The sequence below is a fragment of the Alligator sinensis genome, unplaced genomic scaffold (genome assembly GCF_000455745.1).
Source record: "Alligator sinensis unplaced genomic scaffold, ASM45574v1 scaffold121_1, whole genome shotgun sequence".
Lineage (NCBI taxonomy): Eukaryota > Metazoa > Chordata > Crocodylia > Alligatoridae > Alligator > Alligator sinensis.
The window spans coordinates 3,081,351-3,097,853 of NW_005841910.1; the positions used below are offsets into that span (position 1 = coordinate 3,081,351).

Genomic DNA, 16,503 nt, shown 5'->3' on the forward strand with positions numbered 1-16,503 from the left:
CCATCATTAAAAGATGCAAGACTTATTGACCGTAGTTCAAATTCTGTACTGCAAGCAAGGTGTTCTTAACTTGTCTGTGAACTATACCTGTATCACCTACAATCGCTGCCAGAAAAAGAAAAGAGAGCTCTACTATGATGATTATAGTGGCACTGATCAAAAACAAATGATCCTTTTCCAGCTTTGTGGAAGAAATGAAATGTGTAATGTTATTTTAAATGGAAGAAATTTTGCTGTGTTCAGCTTTATCCTGTTGTTTGTTTGTTTTTCATCTCTGTCAATTTGAAGGAAGTAAAAAAGCACCTCTCGACAGGCTGTGAGCACGCTGCAAATTGAAACAAACCCCTATGCAGCGCGAGTCCAGGCAGCAGCACAGAGGCAAGCACTTGTAGCCCTCTCCCTTGGTCTGTACTGCAATCCACCTACCTCTCTTCCAGGGCCAGAGGAAAGAAATGCACTCTGCTTTGACATGCTTTTCAGAGCCACCTGCATTTCACTTTCCAAATAGGTAATGATGACACCTGGCATGGTCTGTACTGCATCCAGTATCTCATGGCATGTAATATATATTGCACAGTAAAAACAAAGCACTGTGAAAATACTAATATGCTGTTGAGTTAAAAATACTTAGCTTTAAGTATTTTAGGGTATCAGAGACTTTAACTCTTAAAAACCATTAAAAAAATAAATAAAACAGAAGAAGAAGAAAGGAGCCAATCCTGGGAACAGTCAGGTGCATTCATATCTTTACTCGTGTGACTGAGTTCATGCATGTGAATAAAATCACAAAGGTACTTGGTTGCAGAATTGGCCCAAAAGAACCTCTGGTCCCATTGCTCGTCAGGGCCAGGTGCTCTGGATAGTTGAGCTATGAACAAAAGAGCATAGAAAGGATGAGGAATTCAATTTTTTCACTGATTTGCCCTCCCTAAAATTGCTCCAACTCCTCAATCCCTAGCCTATCAAAATAATAATAATAATAATAATAATAATAATAATAATAATAAGATAGGGAAACAAATGTCAATCTTTAAGTCCAGACTTAACTTGGGTCTGAAGGAGAGAAAAAAAAAAGAAGCTATATAATTTTGTTGCCACACACAGAGTATTAAAGGAATATATGAATAAACATACTAATTATGGGGTAGCTTTATTAATTTTATTTATTCTTTTATTGTAGTGCTTGCAGGAAGCCTTGTAATAAACATTTGAAACAAATACTTTTCTATAGTTCGGGTGTGAAACAAAAGTTGTAATTGAAAGAAATAGTAAATCAGATTTCTTAGAGTGGCTTTTCCCCCTGCTTTCTAGGGAGCAAGTAAAAAGGATTTCTTTCCCCTCTGTGGTTTCTGTTTCCAAGTCTACTTTTCCCTCTTAGGCTTTTCATGACTGGGGCATTTGCCTCCATCCTGCTGACACCTGTGCACGTGAGCAACCTTATGCAAGCAAAGAGTCCCATTGAAATACTACTCCGCTGTGTGAACTTACTTACATGAGCCAGGTTATGTGGGATCGAGGCCTTTGTTCACCAGATTTTGGCAATGGTGCAAGGCCACATGCTTAGCAGCTATAAAAATATGCTTCTTCAATCGAGTATAAACTTTGCATTCCCCTCCGTGTCCTTGTCTTATTATTGATTGAGTTACGCCCTTCCAATAATGGCTCACAATTACAGCCACAGCTGAGAGCCTTGACACAGTTAGTTAGCTCTTGTTGACACCAATTGTACCGCTGAAGTAGAGTGCTACTCCTACGAGTAAGGGTTGGAGGATCAAAGCCTTTAGGGTTGGATTCTACACCAAGGACAATGATGGGGCTTCTTTTGACTTGGGACCCAAGCCTGATTTCAGATAAATAAGTCAAGATCAAGGACTTAATGCCAAACCTATTTGAAAGTAGGCTTTCCATTCATTTCAATGTGCATGGAATCAGGCCACAGTCTCTTTAGGATTGCCACGAGCACACCCCTAAGAAATCCAGCCCCCTTCTCTCTCCTACACCCCCCCAACAAAGCAACCGTCTTGTTTAGATGCTTCCTCCTGTAATTTGCTTTGCGTCCAAACATTTCAAAGCTCATCACGGATGGGCATCTACTGCATCAACTATTACACTTGTGGGTAAACTGAAGCAAAGAGTGATTAGCCAAATTTTTAATACTGAAATTCCAGTCCTGCAAGTATTTAAGCTTGGAAATAACCACTCAATCGCATAGGGTCACTTAAGTCAGCGGGACCACACCTGCTCTGTATTGGCTCTTAGACAGTACTTCTCGCTGTAGCATCTGAATTCCTTCCGTATGACAAACATCTCACAAGTTGTTTGTATTTTTCATTCTCCCGTTCGGGAAAGTATGTGCAGCAAAGGGTCTTGGATCCAAATAGAGTAGCCGCTTTCTGTTAGTTAATTTGTTGTGGGGGAAGTGTACCTTTATGTTCTGAATAAGCACAGTGGTATGTATTTATGCTAAAAAAAAAAAAAAAAAAAAGAAGACTGGATTGGAAAAAGGTTCTTTTTATGTGGATCGACCAAGTTTATTTGCATATATGCAGTTATTCATCTACATCAATATTTGTTGAATTTGCAGGGCTAAGTTTTGTGGTGCTCCATGATTGGATGCATTTCACAGGAACGGCTGAAATTCTTATTAGATGCGTAAATTCACAGGATTTTTGAAAATCCAGTCCTACGTCTCTCCAACTGGATAGTCAAATCCAGTCCTATGTCTCTCCCACATTTTTGCCAATTAAAAAAAACACAAAAAAACCCCAACAACCTAAAATGCAAAACCAAAGCCGAAGATCTCACACACAATTACTAGCTGGTTCATGACTATAGCTGAAATCCTTCCAATTCCTAGTCTTCTGTTCTAGTCACTAGACCATGCTTGTCTCCCTTGAGTAAAATGTAGTCCATGGATGTTGGGTTTCTCTGTTGCATGTTTACTTAATATGCTCCGCAGGTGTTCAGAAAGAGGTTTACTAAACCGATGGCAAATGCTAAATGGATTTGAGATGCTACAAAAAGATCATTTATTCAAAATCGTCATTTCCAGCTATTTCATTTATAAAATGAAGTTTTAATATGGAGTACTTGTATTCTGGAATCTATGCAGTAGCATGTTTATTTTGATTGCAAAATGTATGTCTGAATGCAAAACTTCCCGAAAATAGATGCAACAGAATGAATAAACTCAAACGTAGGTTTAAAAAACACATGATCAGGATAACATCTCCAGTAGAGTGGGCTGAAAACCTTTATTGCAATTAACCTGAGAGTATGTAGTATGCAAAAAATTAATGTGTTTTGCAAGCAAGAATTGGTGTTTCACATCTTGCAGTCAAGGTGAGAGTCTGTTATGAAGTACTGTCTCCTGTAAGGCTCAGTCTGGAAACCCTTGCAGAAACGAGCAGCCCCAAGTGCTTGCATGAATGAGCACTTGCAGGGTGTTGGCCTGAGTTTTCAATTATTAGAACTATGGAAAACTTCTCAGGAAACCTGTTTAAAGAAACTTGTAATTTTTGAGAATCAGTCCATTTAAAAAAAAAAAAATCTTTGTTTAACTGCCTGCTACAAGTTTCCAGAGGTGAAATGGTAACATGCCATTGTGTAAACTGCTTTTCTTTTGCAAAATAAGTGATAAATGAGATTTCTCTTTTCCTTTCCTTCTTCCTTTCTTTTCTTTCTTTCTTTTCTTTCTTTTAATTAACAGAGATTCTGATTTTTCCCAAACAGCAAAGTTTTGCCACTTTGGTGAAAAACTCTACCTGATTGTGGAAAGGACACAATTTGTCATTTGATCAGTTTGACACCCTCCCCCCCTCCCCAAACCTTCACAATTACTGTGTGAATTTTGCAAAGCCAAGCCTGGTTTGTTCCACGTGTGAAACATTTCATTACATTTCCATTTCATACTATGTTTTTTAGATCAGCAAACCCTTGCATGTTTGGGTTTGCCTTTATTGAATTAAAGCATTAGATCTTACATGTTGTTCTGCACACTGCTTAGCAGATGATCAACATAGCAGTGAAATTATGTTATACTTTTACTCTATTAAAGCATTTGGTCAACTGACGTGGAATTAATTCTCAGCACTGTTAGTGGTTTGAGTTAGTAACTTGATCTAAATTAATAAACAAATGTTTTTCTTTTTTCTTGTACCATATGTTGATCCCAATTACATGAAGAGAAAGTGGCAGATTGTCATGTTTCTTAAAGGATTACATACTGTTTTGCATAAGAGAGTACACAAGATGCAGTAATATACATGGTAAAAAACACACGTGCTGTTATTCTTCCTTCCTGCTTTATAATGACAAACTTTAGTGATTTTTTTTTTTTCCCCACCCCTGCTGACACGCACCCTTTTTAATAACTCAGCGCACTTGGTGTGCTTTGATTTGACATCAGCAAGGGGAGACTAACCACAGCAAACAGCTACCTGCATACAGCATGAAAGGTACAGCTAGATATAAAGCATCTCATCTAGGAGTGCGACTCTTTTGAAAGGGTGGGGGAAATCAAGGACCCACAAGACCTGCTCGGATAGCAGTGATTTCCAAACAGACCAAAAGACATTAAATAAGCAGACCAAGTCTAGCAAGAGTTTGGGTTCTGAAAACAAAGGGCTGGGAGTCGTATATTATTCAAAGTGAAAATAAATTGATAGACATCAAGATTATAACACAGATGTCTCATCTTCAGGGTTCTTTCCCCCAAAGACCAAGTTGTTCTTGCTGAGCTGGAGAGCCTCACGCAGGCTGGTACTGATAAGCACAGTCTTGTGACTTGATTGTTTTTATTAACTCTCTCTGAAAGTCATTCACCATTAAACACAATTGGATTCATTTGTTGTTTTATTTATGTTTGTACTTGCTAATGTGGTGCCAATGAAAATGCTTCAGACGTTGTTGCTAATACCGATCAGCCAATCACACTGCGATATCCTCTTTGTCTCCAGGGTAAGAAGAGTGACCTTTTTGGGTGGCTGTAACTGAAGATTGCTTTACAGAAGCAACTAAGGAAGGTAAATACAAATACCATTTTTGCACTCGGCCAATGCAGAGAGGATTGCATGCATGCATGAATGAATGGCCCGATCTTGCGAAACCGAGGCACCGTTCCTCAGTTGCAAAAATTGTGGATTTCGTGGAAATATGTGAATAAAGATGACAGGCTTGGGCTCAAATGTGAAACTTTTGCTGTGCCCAGAAACTGCCTTTCATCTAAAGCTCTCCAGCAAAGTCAGTGGACTAGGGCCTCGGCATACATCTTCAGGCACGGGGCATAAGCACAGCCTTTTGGGGCTGTTGCTTTCTCAGGCCGTTCTGGGCTGGTCCTCGGTGACGAGGAGGACGGTGGGCTCTGATTTGTGTTGCTGGGGGATTGTGCCATGCACTGTCCCCAAGCCATGCCCCTAATGCATGGGAGATATAGAGAGGTATTAGCTGCAATAGTGGCTCTGTGTCACTGAAAGATTTGGTTATACCAGGTGAGTCATAGGTAGGGAACAATCAGATTAATTTTAGGGTGGCTTTGCCTTAAGCTAACACGAGCCTGGATTTAGCGCAGAGTAACTGAGTGCAGAATTGGGCTCCTAATCAGATTAATTTTCAAAATAGCAATAAGTAAAATGCAGGCTCTTGGTTTTTCATGACATTGTAAAAAAGAAAAAATGGGGGGGGGGGGGGGGGGGGATGAATTTTTGTATTTCCCTAAAAGCATTCTGCTTTAAAACCATCTGAAAGTCCCCTGCTTCTTACTTTTTTCTTTTTTTTTCTTACTGTTATTATTTTCTACACTGTAAATTTAAAGTTAGAAATAATATTAACATCACAAAAGTGGTGATTCATAAAATTAACTTGCTGAAGACAGGAGGAACGCATGTCAGTGCTCAGCACTGAAGTGGTGTCATCCGACTGAGGTTCATATGGCTGCTTTATAATCACCTTCTTTCAGAAATTAATAGTCGGTTAAGCACCATAGCAACAAGCAACACTGATGTAACCGTTAAGCAGTGGCTGCCATTCGCTGTGATGTCAGTGCTCGTTAGTACTGTTCTCTTGACCTTGTTTGAGTGTCGAATGGTGATTTCATTTCAAATTTAGAATTTTACAGAATGGCTGAAGGTCTATGGGAGAAGTAGAGTTATTTTTATTTGTTTGGGGGTTTTTTTTTTAAACTCCACTTTTAAGGTAGGAAAGTGCCCATGTTCTCATCTGTTTCAAATTAAAATAGATCTATGGATAGTGTGTATTTGAGCTCTTTGTTGCCAAAAATATCTATTCAGTGAGGATAAAATTCATGGAGTTCAAGTGAATATTGCAATCCTTGGCCATGCCTATGGTTTGTGTCAGCAACGTGATATACATCTTCCGTTGGGACTTGGATATTGCTATTTTCTCATGGTGGAGCCCATAGGGCATTTAGTATTTTTCAGACACTTAGGAAGGGACAGAGACCCTGCCTTGAAAAGCTCGTCATTCAAGGGATAGAGCTTCCCTCCTCCTGGTTTTGGTTTGATTGAAATGACCCTGGGGTGCGAGGAAAAGCCTTGTACCCCTGAATGCAGCTGGCCTTAGTAAAAGTTAGCTGATGCTGTAGTATTGGGGCATAATATTATGCGGCACAAGTGAATTCAGGAGTTTTGTCTGCAATAACCACAAAAGACTGTCTTAAAATTGGCCTAAAGGTTCTGACCTAGATTTGCAAAAGCAGAAGTATTTGGTAATGCTGTAGCCATGGCACAAAACACGTGCTCAGGCTTGCCCTCTTGTGTGCATCAGGTAATACTTCAGTAGCTTGCATGATTCATAGACTGAGAAGATAATGCTAGTAGGGACCATTCGACCATCCAGTCTGAGCTCCTGCTTTATTGCTGGCCATCCAGTTTCATTGCGGTGACCCCTGTGTTGAGCCCAATGACTTGCGTTGGACTAAAGAGGAACTCAGATTTGGCCGAGGCATGCCTTTCAAAAAGACCTCAGGAAATGGAGAATCTACCACTTCCCTTGATGGTTTATTCCACTGATCAGGTATTGCACGGGTGCAAGTGCAGGTTTCCAAATGGCAAAGCAAAAATGCACAATGTAATGAAAATGTAGAGTAGTTCCATATTGCTTGAATGTCAAGAATTGTTTCTGTGACAAATTACAGGTCTTGTCCTGCTGCTGAAGTCTCTGGCACTACTGCCATTGTGATTTCAGGGGCTGCAGACTAAGGACCAATTCTTCCAAAGTACAAAGTAAAATAAATACATGATAACTGACATCTGGGCTGACAAATTGTACATCAAGTTTCAACTCAGTGAGAATTGGAACTGCCAAGATGATAAACCACAAGAATAGGAGTTTGTAATGGAAATGGTGATGGAGTCCTAATTAGAGGAGTGCCACTGAAATAAGGAAGGTTAAGGGTTTCGTTGATTGAGATTGAGCGCAGTTGCTTGATAGCCTAATTTCAGGTGAAATCCCATTTTCTGAGTTCAGTGGTTAAGCCACTGACTCCTTTCCAGTGCAGCATTCTTCCCTCCTTGAGGAGCAGTTGTATGGTCCTGTACTACCCAGAGCTGCACGGAAATCCAGCCTCGGGCATACACACTGGGATGAGAGGACAAGGGTGATGCAATAGATTTTTTTTTTTTTTTTGCTTCATGTTTTTTTCCTGTGAACTCTGAAGCATACAAACATTGACAAAAAATAACTGAATAAACACAGCAAGGAGTTTTCATAGCTAAACCTTCAGAATTTAGGTGTTTGCATTCTCCTTTATGTATAACCTAGCTGATCATAATACCTAATTAAGTTGCTTTATAAACCTTAGCCAGCTTTCTTCAAAGTGAGAATCTGAATTGAAATGCTGATTTTTTTTAATTTTTTTTGCGGGGGGGGAAGGAGGGGAAGTGCATGTGTATAGAAATATGCTCAATAGCGTTAGTTATTCAGCAGCAGTCATTTGTTTAAAAATATGTAATGGCATCTTGGGTAATCAGACCAATTCAATGGGCATCGTAAATGAAGGGTAGCTTGCCTGCTGAAAAATTGGAAAATCAAAACATATTACTAAAGTTGTACAATAGTAACAAAAGATGCATGCAGATTTCAAGATAGCCAAGGTTAATATCCTTCAGAAAGCCCTTAATAGGGGGGGGGGGGAAATCAACACAAAAGGACTTAGTGAAGTTACACTTATTTTAAAGCATTACTTCTTAAAGCATGCTGGAGTTAAATGTTTATTAAATATTGATAACAAAGCAGTAGCCTTCTGTAATTTGGGACTCAGTGAGGCGATCAACAAATTCTTTTGTGGGCTTGACACGTGCTGTAATAGAGTCTTTTCACAGGGCCGAACCAATGCATGTCCCTGGATCTCTTTCCCCTTCCTCCTTACAAGATCTGTGCGGATAAATCAAGAGAGTCTTCTCCCCATCAGGCTACATAAAAAAAGAAAAGAAGAACTACAGTATGAGTCTCTTGGGAGGAGCACCCATGTTGGGCACAGACTTCCTTCCTCCTGTTCCCTCCAGCTTGTTTGGACGGGAGGGGGGATCACGGTCCTGTAAAATGGGGAGAGTGAGTCCCAATGCCACCACTTTCCAGCTAGGGTTCTGGATCAGTAATGCAGTTTGGGTCAGTGCTAACATGCACCATAGCGTACTGTGGGAGCTCCAGGAGCAATGGGAAACGGGGATTCAGGATTTCTGGCTTCTATGTGGATATATACTGATAGTTCACTGTATGAGTTTGGGAATATAACTTGATTGCTTGTGTGAGTCTGTGAACCCATCTCAAAAGTTGGGTTCATTTATCTCCTGTATGTCGATGAGAAAATACGTCATGAGATGACGTTAATGGTCAAAGCACTTTTGAGATCCTCCATTGATCTCAGAGATTCTGCAAGATTCTTACTTGAATCTCTCTGTGATCTGCAGGGACAGGCATTACGTTATATTTGACTGTCATAGGATGACGAGACCCAAAGACTGTGTACATGCAAAGTGTGACTACCCTGAAACAATTGGGTTGAGAAGATTAATAAAGCAGATTAAGATGTGTTAAAATAATGTGGAAAATGTTTAACCCAATCTCATTAACGTGAGCCATGAGAATGCCACATTGAAGATTTCCAATGTCTGTTGCAAAACTTTGCTCTTTTCTCTAAGCTGTTATCTGCTAGCATTATTGATCTTGAGAAAACAGGTTTCTATTGCTTTTCCCCCATTTAAGTTTTTGTTCTTCATGTTTCTGTATACTTTAAAACTTCCATGGGCTTACCGGAGAATTTTCTTCTTTGGTTTGTGAGAGTCAAAACTGGTCCGTGCTGCTCTTGAGCCAAATATGACTTGTCTTCGGTGGAACTATTCTTGTGAGCAAAAGTTGGTACTTGATGTAATCCTCCCACCCTTCTTCCACTTCTCTGAAGTTAGATGTTTGATAAGGGCTTAAGTAAAGTAAAAATGCTGATCTGTATTATTCCATGCGTACAGTTTACCATCATCCCATTTCAGATCTATAATACTAAACCACACAATGAAGCATGATGGTTCAGCGGTTAGCTTACGTCTTTAGACCGGGAATCTTGTTACGTAGATCATTAGCTGCACCATTACCTTTTGGCATCTCCGTTCACACCGGATTTTGTACTCTGGTAGACTTGCCATAGTTTTAGATCATTTCATAGATCAACGGTGGCTGCAGAAAATTCCAAGAGGCAATCGAGCATCATTTGAAGGATTACTGGACTGTCCCATGTATTCGTGGATGACAAAACCATAGATAAATTAAACACGAGTTATGGACTGAAGTCCTAATGGTATGCTTAATACTTGGTTGCACAAAATGTGGGACTTTCAGGCCTTTCCACCTGGGGAAAGAAGGTTAAAATGGCCTAGGGTGAAAACCTGGAGCAAGTCCTTGTTTCTCCATCAGTAGCCTTTGGACCACCTCTACTCTGACATTGCTTTCCAGTTAGATGTGGTAAATGGGTGAACCACTTGTGTCTAATCTTGTGCTGGTATTTGTCATGAAGTAGGAGCTGTTCTAGACTGGTTAACCGGTCAATCTTGCTTACATGCCCCTGTGATTGGGATCACAAAGGAAGACTTCTCACCTGGTGTCCACACACTCCAGAGTATGCAATAGCTGAGTCTGAGCCAGTAAGAGGGATGCGGGGAATTAGTAGGGACAAAGGAAGAGGCAAGGTAAGGGTGGGAAGTTCAGAGAGCAGGCCCAGTGCTCTGGCGGAAAAGGACTTTTATATTATGTGGTACCAGCTCTTAGAGTTGAAAGGCATGGGCAGTGGAGTTTATTAACTTGTACTGAGTGGAGCTGCACCAAGAGAGCCAAGGGGTTAGTTACTGGTGATAGTTACTAGTAGCAATTATTTTTTTATTTGTGTCAAATTATGTAGCTGAGTGGGGACTTGCACTCTGTTTTGCCATAGCTCTGACCTGGAAGGAGTAAGTGGCAGATATAGAATAGGTTTGGCTCTCCCTATCTTAAAGCCAAAGTATAGCATGTAGATGAGGACGTTTGAAGCAAAGTTGCACTTGTAGCACTTGTGTCAAGCAACAAGCATGTCGTGTGTGGTCACCCAGTTACAACGGCCATTAGCCAGAATAGGCTGGAGGGTAGGCTTCAATAGGCGGCACATCCCGTGATCAAGGAATGAGTTGCACTGCAAGAAAAACCTGGCTACAGAACCGCAGATCTCAGGATTGTAAGGCATAAAAATGGTGCCCACTTTTGTGTGTTCGTCATGAGGTGAGTGGGAAAATGAAAGAGCGGAAACTAAATTTTTGCCAGGTACGTTGCATTTTTAATTGCTCAGCTCTTCCTGAAATCGTAGCCTGTGGGTGTACACCAGAGTAAAAGTGTGTCTTTCCGATATGTTTTGTTGAGCTGATTGCCATATGGTGGTAGTAATGGCATGAGTGAGAGTTACGGTGGCAGCATTGCAAGTGATGTTGTTGGGCGTTACGCGACCACCTATTTTATTTGCTAGCTAGTGCAAAACCCAAGACATTTTTTTTTAAGTCTTTGGCCTTTGTAGCCTGCTGTATTTCTCACTGCAACATGTGAAAGCATTTCTTGCTGCCGCTAATGGCAGGAACCTCACTCGCCACATCCAAGAGATTTAATTGCTAAATGTTTCTTCCTGTGCAATCTGTGAATTTTAATTTGGGAGTCTCCCACCTCTTCATCCCTTACAGTTGAAGTGCGTTTTGCACAGATTCTGTAACGGCTCTGAAGGATCGTTCTGGAGTTTGAGCTTGCTGTGTGTTTTATTTTGGTAGCAAAAATATTTGACTTTTGTAACTAAGACTCTGACATAATTTCCATTACAAACCATTTATATCAGCAATTTGTAATGTGGCCTTCAGAATCCATTTGGGCTGAAATTTGATGAGCTGGTTTTTGGGGGGGTTATTAAGAAATTTTTCAAGGAAGGTGGAATGAGTACTTCTCTTTCTCCCTTTCAGTCCCATGGGGTTTTTTTGTTTTTCTTTTGAAGCGTAGAAGATTCGCCATTTATACCCTTCCTTCTTCAATAATACAACATTTTATTTATTTTTACCTCTTTTGCAGGGATGTAGAGAGTAAGTCAACTTCATTGATGGGAGAAAAGCTATGTAGAAGGACAGAAGACTGATAGTCTAGGTGGGGAGCTGGTTTCTTTTATGTTTCATTTTCAAGTACAGTTTTTGAGTCCATTTTAAGTAGAAGAGGGCTCCCCCCCCATTTTTTTTTTATCGTGTTTTTTCAGCGGGGGGGAAGCGGGGGTGTTGCTACTGCTTCCCTTTGTTTAAATTTGATTCTTATAAATGGAAAAAGATGTTTTGAATGGCAGGGCAAAAGAAAAAGTGCATTCTTCAGTTTTGAATACTATTTAGATACGTCCTGTTTGGAAAATGCATCCGAAAAAAAAAGGATTAATTTACAGCTAGCCATTTTGTTTTATGCCTTTATTTCTCCTTGAGATGGAGTGCCCAGCATTTTATTTGTTTGTGTGTTTTCTTTGGTTCCAAGAAAAGTGTAAATGGTTGTTTTTGGAGTTAGTTGCAAAGAACATTTGAACCTCTCGGAGAACATTATAAGCCCACAAGAGGTCTTGTAGAAGTTGTAAGAATTTGTGTGCATGTCGGCAGAGTCAGTTATATGAGACGGATGGCTAGGGTGAGACTGAGAGTGAGAGTCCAAAACTTGCTGTTTACCCTCATTTAACATAAAATAAAAATCCTTTCTGTCTGAAATTTCTCAGCAGAGAGAGATTTTGGGGGGAAAGTTTTTGATATTAATGAGACAAGGCATTTGAAGCTAAAGGAATTATTCTGGATTTACACTGGTGTAACTGAGAAGAGTATCTGGCATATATGCATATATATTTTTTGAAAGTCAAATAATCAAAAATGACTTTGTTGAAACTGCTGAATTTGTTGTGTTCATTTGTCCTTGATGAGATCCAGCTCATAAGACACAAGTTTCAAGGGGTTTGGGGAGTTAATTTTGAAGTTGTTCCATAAAAACACTGGAATCTGAGAGGCTCATGAATTATTTGCAGTTGATAGACACGCCAGTAGGTTTTAAAGAGTTACTTAAGGAGATGACAAATTCCGGAGACAGCCTGTGTACTAGTTTGTACAGTCGTTGTCGAGATGAAGCAATTCAGGAGTTTCACCGAAACACGCAGTATATGTTCCAACATTGGAAAAGCTTTGATTCAAATGTCCGATGCATGGGAGCTTGGGTACTTCAGGAATAGGTTGTACTGAGAGCAGTTGCAAAGTATTCGGTTTCCATGAGAGTTTCTAGATTGCAGCTTGTTCCTGACTTGCAGACAACACAAGAAAACTTTGTGCTCCATGTTTAATGGTGTGAAACGTTACGGTGTGCTCACTCACCGCGTATTAAGCTTGCCACCACTGCGGCCCATCCTACCTGTGGTGATGTCTGCCATCAAATGGACATCACTACAGTGTGCTCTTTTAAAAGCCCATATTCTGGCTTCCCTTATTAACTGATCCAGTTCTCTGACCCCCTTTGATTAATCAAAGAGTCTCCAATTGTTATTAGAGGCTCTAACTTTGGTAGGACAGGAATGACTATGGGTGGGGTCTTCAGTTTTGCAGGGGAGATGCTGAGATGCCTGTACCATAAACTCTTAATTTTAATGTCTTATGCCAGTGTTTCCCAACGTGTTCCAACCCAAGGCACACTTACATTAATAAAATATTTCTGTGGCACACCTGTTAAGGCATTCCCCCATCCTCATGCCTATCATAGCTCATTGCCGTAGCAAAATTCTGCGGCACGCCTGTTCACTTTTGTGCCGCGGCACACTGGTTGGGAAACACGGTCCTATGCTATTAGTGTTTAAAATGGGATTTCCCAAGGGGTTGAGGTAGTCAAGCCCAGCCCTGTATTTTCAAGAAGAAATTGAGTTTTGTCAGCTGAAATTTCTGAATGGCTTGAAGGTTTATCAAAATGTGCATGGGCCAGATTAACATGCTTGGAGGAGAAGGGGTAGATGCCACCTCTTCTCCGGCACCTCATGGTCTCCTGCCCACAGGCAGGAAGCTGGATATTAGGATTCCTCTGGATCAGGTTGCACCTCCAGCACCTGCTTTGTAGTGCTGAATCTGTTTGAGTCACATACATGTTTTCATATGATTTTAGTGTGTGTGTGTATCTTAAAGATAGAGATTCATCCATCAGGGCAGTTGGAAGAACTTGGATCATTTATTTTCTCCTCCACCAGCCTTGGGAAACGGTGTGCATTTGATCACCGTCTCCCTGACATTTCCTCTCCATTACACGATCAGCCCTCTCCCGAACAAATTAGATTCCTCAGTAACGATCTTAGGGCATCAGGTGGGGAAAAACAGCAAGAAGTGGGTCCGAGCTCTGCTTCCTAAGGAAAGACTCTTGTCTGTCTGCCTTTCAGTCTGCGGATTATGTATGGAGCTGCACGCTCTGTTTTCAGTTGGAAGTCCTGGATGCTGGCTAACTTGACAATAAGATCTATCAGAAATGTATGTTTTTCAAGGCCCACAACTTTTCTCAGTGGTTTGAATGCTGAGCAAGCTTTACTCCTCAAATTTTTTTCATTCTTCATGTTGCCTGGCAGGAAGATGGCGGGCTGGGATCACCGTGCCCAGCCATATACGGATGAGGAGAAATAGATATTTCAAGGCCTATCTCCCAAATCATGTATTTTTTTCGTATATGTATACAGCTTTCGTGATGTTTGACTGAAAAGTGCTAGTCCGACAAATCTCGGGCTATTCACTGGCACCACGAACATTTAAAGATTGCTGCATTATTTACCTTTTTTTTTTTTTATTGCACCTGTTGAACTTAGCATGCTGCATCCTCCTGTTCCCCAGAGGACTTTTGAATCGGTTCTCTACCAAACAAAAAGCCTTTCAAGCCAGGGTGAGATGTCCAAGATGCTGGAGGAGGGGGGTGAGGGCCAAGTAAACAGAAAACTCAGTCGTTACTTATTTACACAATACATCACTCCCTTGTCTGTTGTGTAAACTCATCATATTTTTCCGTCAACTATAGAAAATGAATTGTATTAAGCCTGTTCTCCAACCTACCTTCCCTTTAAAAGCTAATTTTTAAAGCTTTTTTTTTTAAGACAGGGTCAGGGGAAGGAAAAAGGCCTTTTAAAAAATTCTTTAAAAGGTGTTTTGTTCCCTGGGAAAATGCATCATACTACATTTTTACTCAGTACTTTTATTTAAATGTTAGCAAACCAACCTAGAAAAGGGTTTCAATGGTGGTTCAGTATCTATGTTGGAATTTAAACCCAAAAATCTTTTTTTTGAAAGAAATGAGAAACGGGTCTTTTTTATTTTGATTCAGTGAAACTAACTTTTTTAGGTTGCTTTCAGCCTCTTGGTACTATTTTAAAATTTTGATCGCCTGTCTGGGTCCGGGTTAAACCCACAATTAAATTCAATTTTTGTGCTAATAATCAGAATGCTGCTTTTAGAACAAAAATCTTTTTTTTTTCTTCCCACTGCTAGGTGGGGTGAGTACGTACTGCTGTTATCCAGCCTTTAGCTGGATTTCCTAAATTAGGTGGGTTTAAAGCAAATCTTTAATATTAATGAAACTTAGTTTTCTTGCTAGAATTAAAAGCTGCTCATCACTGCCATATAGCAAGGATTCATACGCTACTGACTTTATATTAAAAGCTTGCAAGCTTATACTTCATGAATCTAAAGTATATGCTGCAGGTAAGAATAGGGTTTATTTAGCTGTACAAGATGAATTATTTTTCAATATCATGTTATGAAAATCATAGTAATAGTAATAATAGTACTTAAAATATATAATGTGCACAGTGATGTTTGTGCTTCCCAAGCAATAATTAATTGATCTCTGTTTGGTTTAAGTACAGTTGCCCACCTATTTCGCAGATTGAACTAATGCAAAAACGTGAGTGACTTGCAAGATCCCTGACTCCCAGACTCCTTTCTTAAAATCGTAACATCTCCCATGCAGATGCTGCATTTAAAAAGCTTGTCAGAAATCAGGGCAGGGATAGCATATGCTCATCATACCGAGGCCACGTAGAATAGTCCCCTCCCATGCATAAAACCAGTTTGGAATATATCAGGAACAAACTTCAGTCTTCTAGACCTGTCCCTAACCCCCGGCATCCCCAGCCCTTCCCTCCAGTGCTTCTAGCATGGGAAGAGAAGAGCTGGATAAACTGCTTGGACTTCGGGGAACTGCCCTTACTGGAGTCTGTCACGCTGAACCCAGATGCTTAGGTTTCCAGTTTGGCAAACTAAGATCGTGATGACATTTGCATCCCGTTGCTCCAGCCCTTCAGGAGCCAGTCTTTCAGCAGTCTTCTGCTTTGAGGAATTTACTTTTTGCATGAGCTTGCATTTTGCCTGTTGACATGTGCTTCATGTCACTCCACCCTTTTTTCTGCTGTCCCTCCCCTTTCCCATCACACCTAATGCTAATAAGTACCGAGTGCGTAAAAATCGTGGAAGTTGCAAATGGGGTGTTGCTATAGATCATCTTTGCAAGCTCCCCGGAAGGTCCGGTCCCCAGTTCTGGTGCATTTGTGCGTGGCACCAACTCTGCTCCTTGGATTAGTGCTTCTCTTTGTGTTCTGCCAGTTTGTCCATCTGCTCCTTTTAGCATCGGAAATATAACCTCTTGCCTGGCCAGACAGATGTCCAGTTCCTGCAAGAATGGATAAGGCCTCATGAGCAGTGCTCAGCTTGTTTCAAAGAGGCAAGGAGCATTGGCACTTAGAGATATGTATCCAGGTACACAGCACTGGGGAGGTGCCCCATTTTGAGTCTGGTTTAGTGCTCCTTTCCATTTAAAAAATAGGGTCTCAGATAGGACATCAGCCTTAACCTTTCTTTGGCAGGGAAGATTGTGATGATGAAGTGTGTATGTGACACAGGCCTAATGTCCTTCCCTATGCTCCCTGGAAAACAACTAACAAAATTTTTCTGAAATGACTTTCCA

At 40.6% G+C, this 16,503-nt stretch overlaps 1 protein-coding gene across 16 annotated transcripts in view; it reads left to right on the top strand.

Moving 5' to 3' along the window:
* FOXP1 (forkhead box P1) overlaps positions 1 to 16,503 on the top strand; it is a 421,654-nt gene that overhangs the window by 163,161 nt on the left and 241,990 nt on the right. For 13 of the 16 annotated variants that reach the window (XR_003092859.1, XM_025197991.1, XM_025197996.1 and 10 more), the window contains one exon: positions 4,959 to 5,024. The exons of the other annotated variants lie outside the window; for them this stretch is intronic. The gene's annotated coding sequence lies outside the window, so the exon portion shown is untranslated. The remainder of the gene's footprint in view (positions 1 to 4,958; positions 5,025 to 16,503) is intronic. 16 annotated transcript variants of the gene reach the window in all.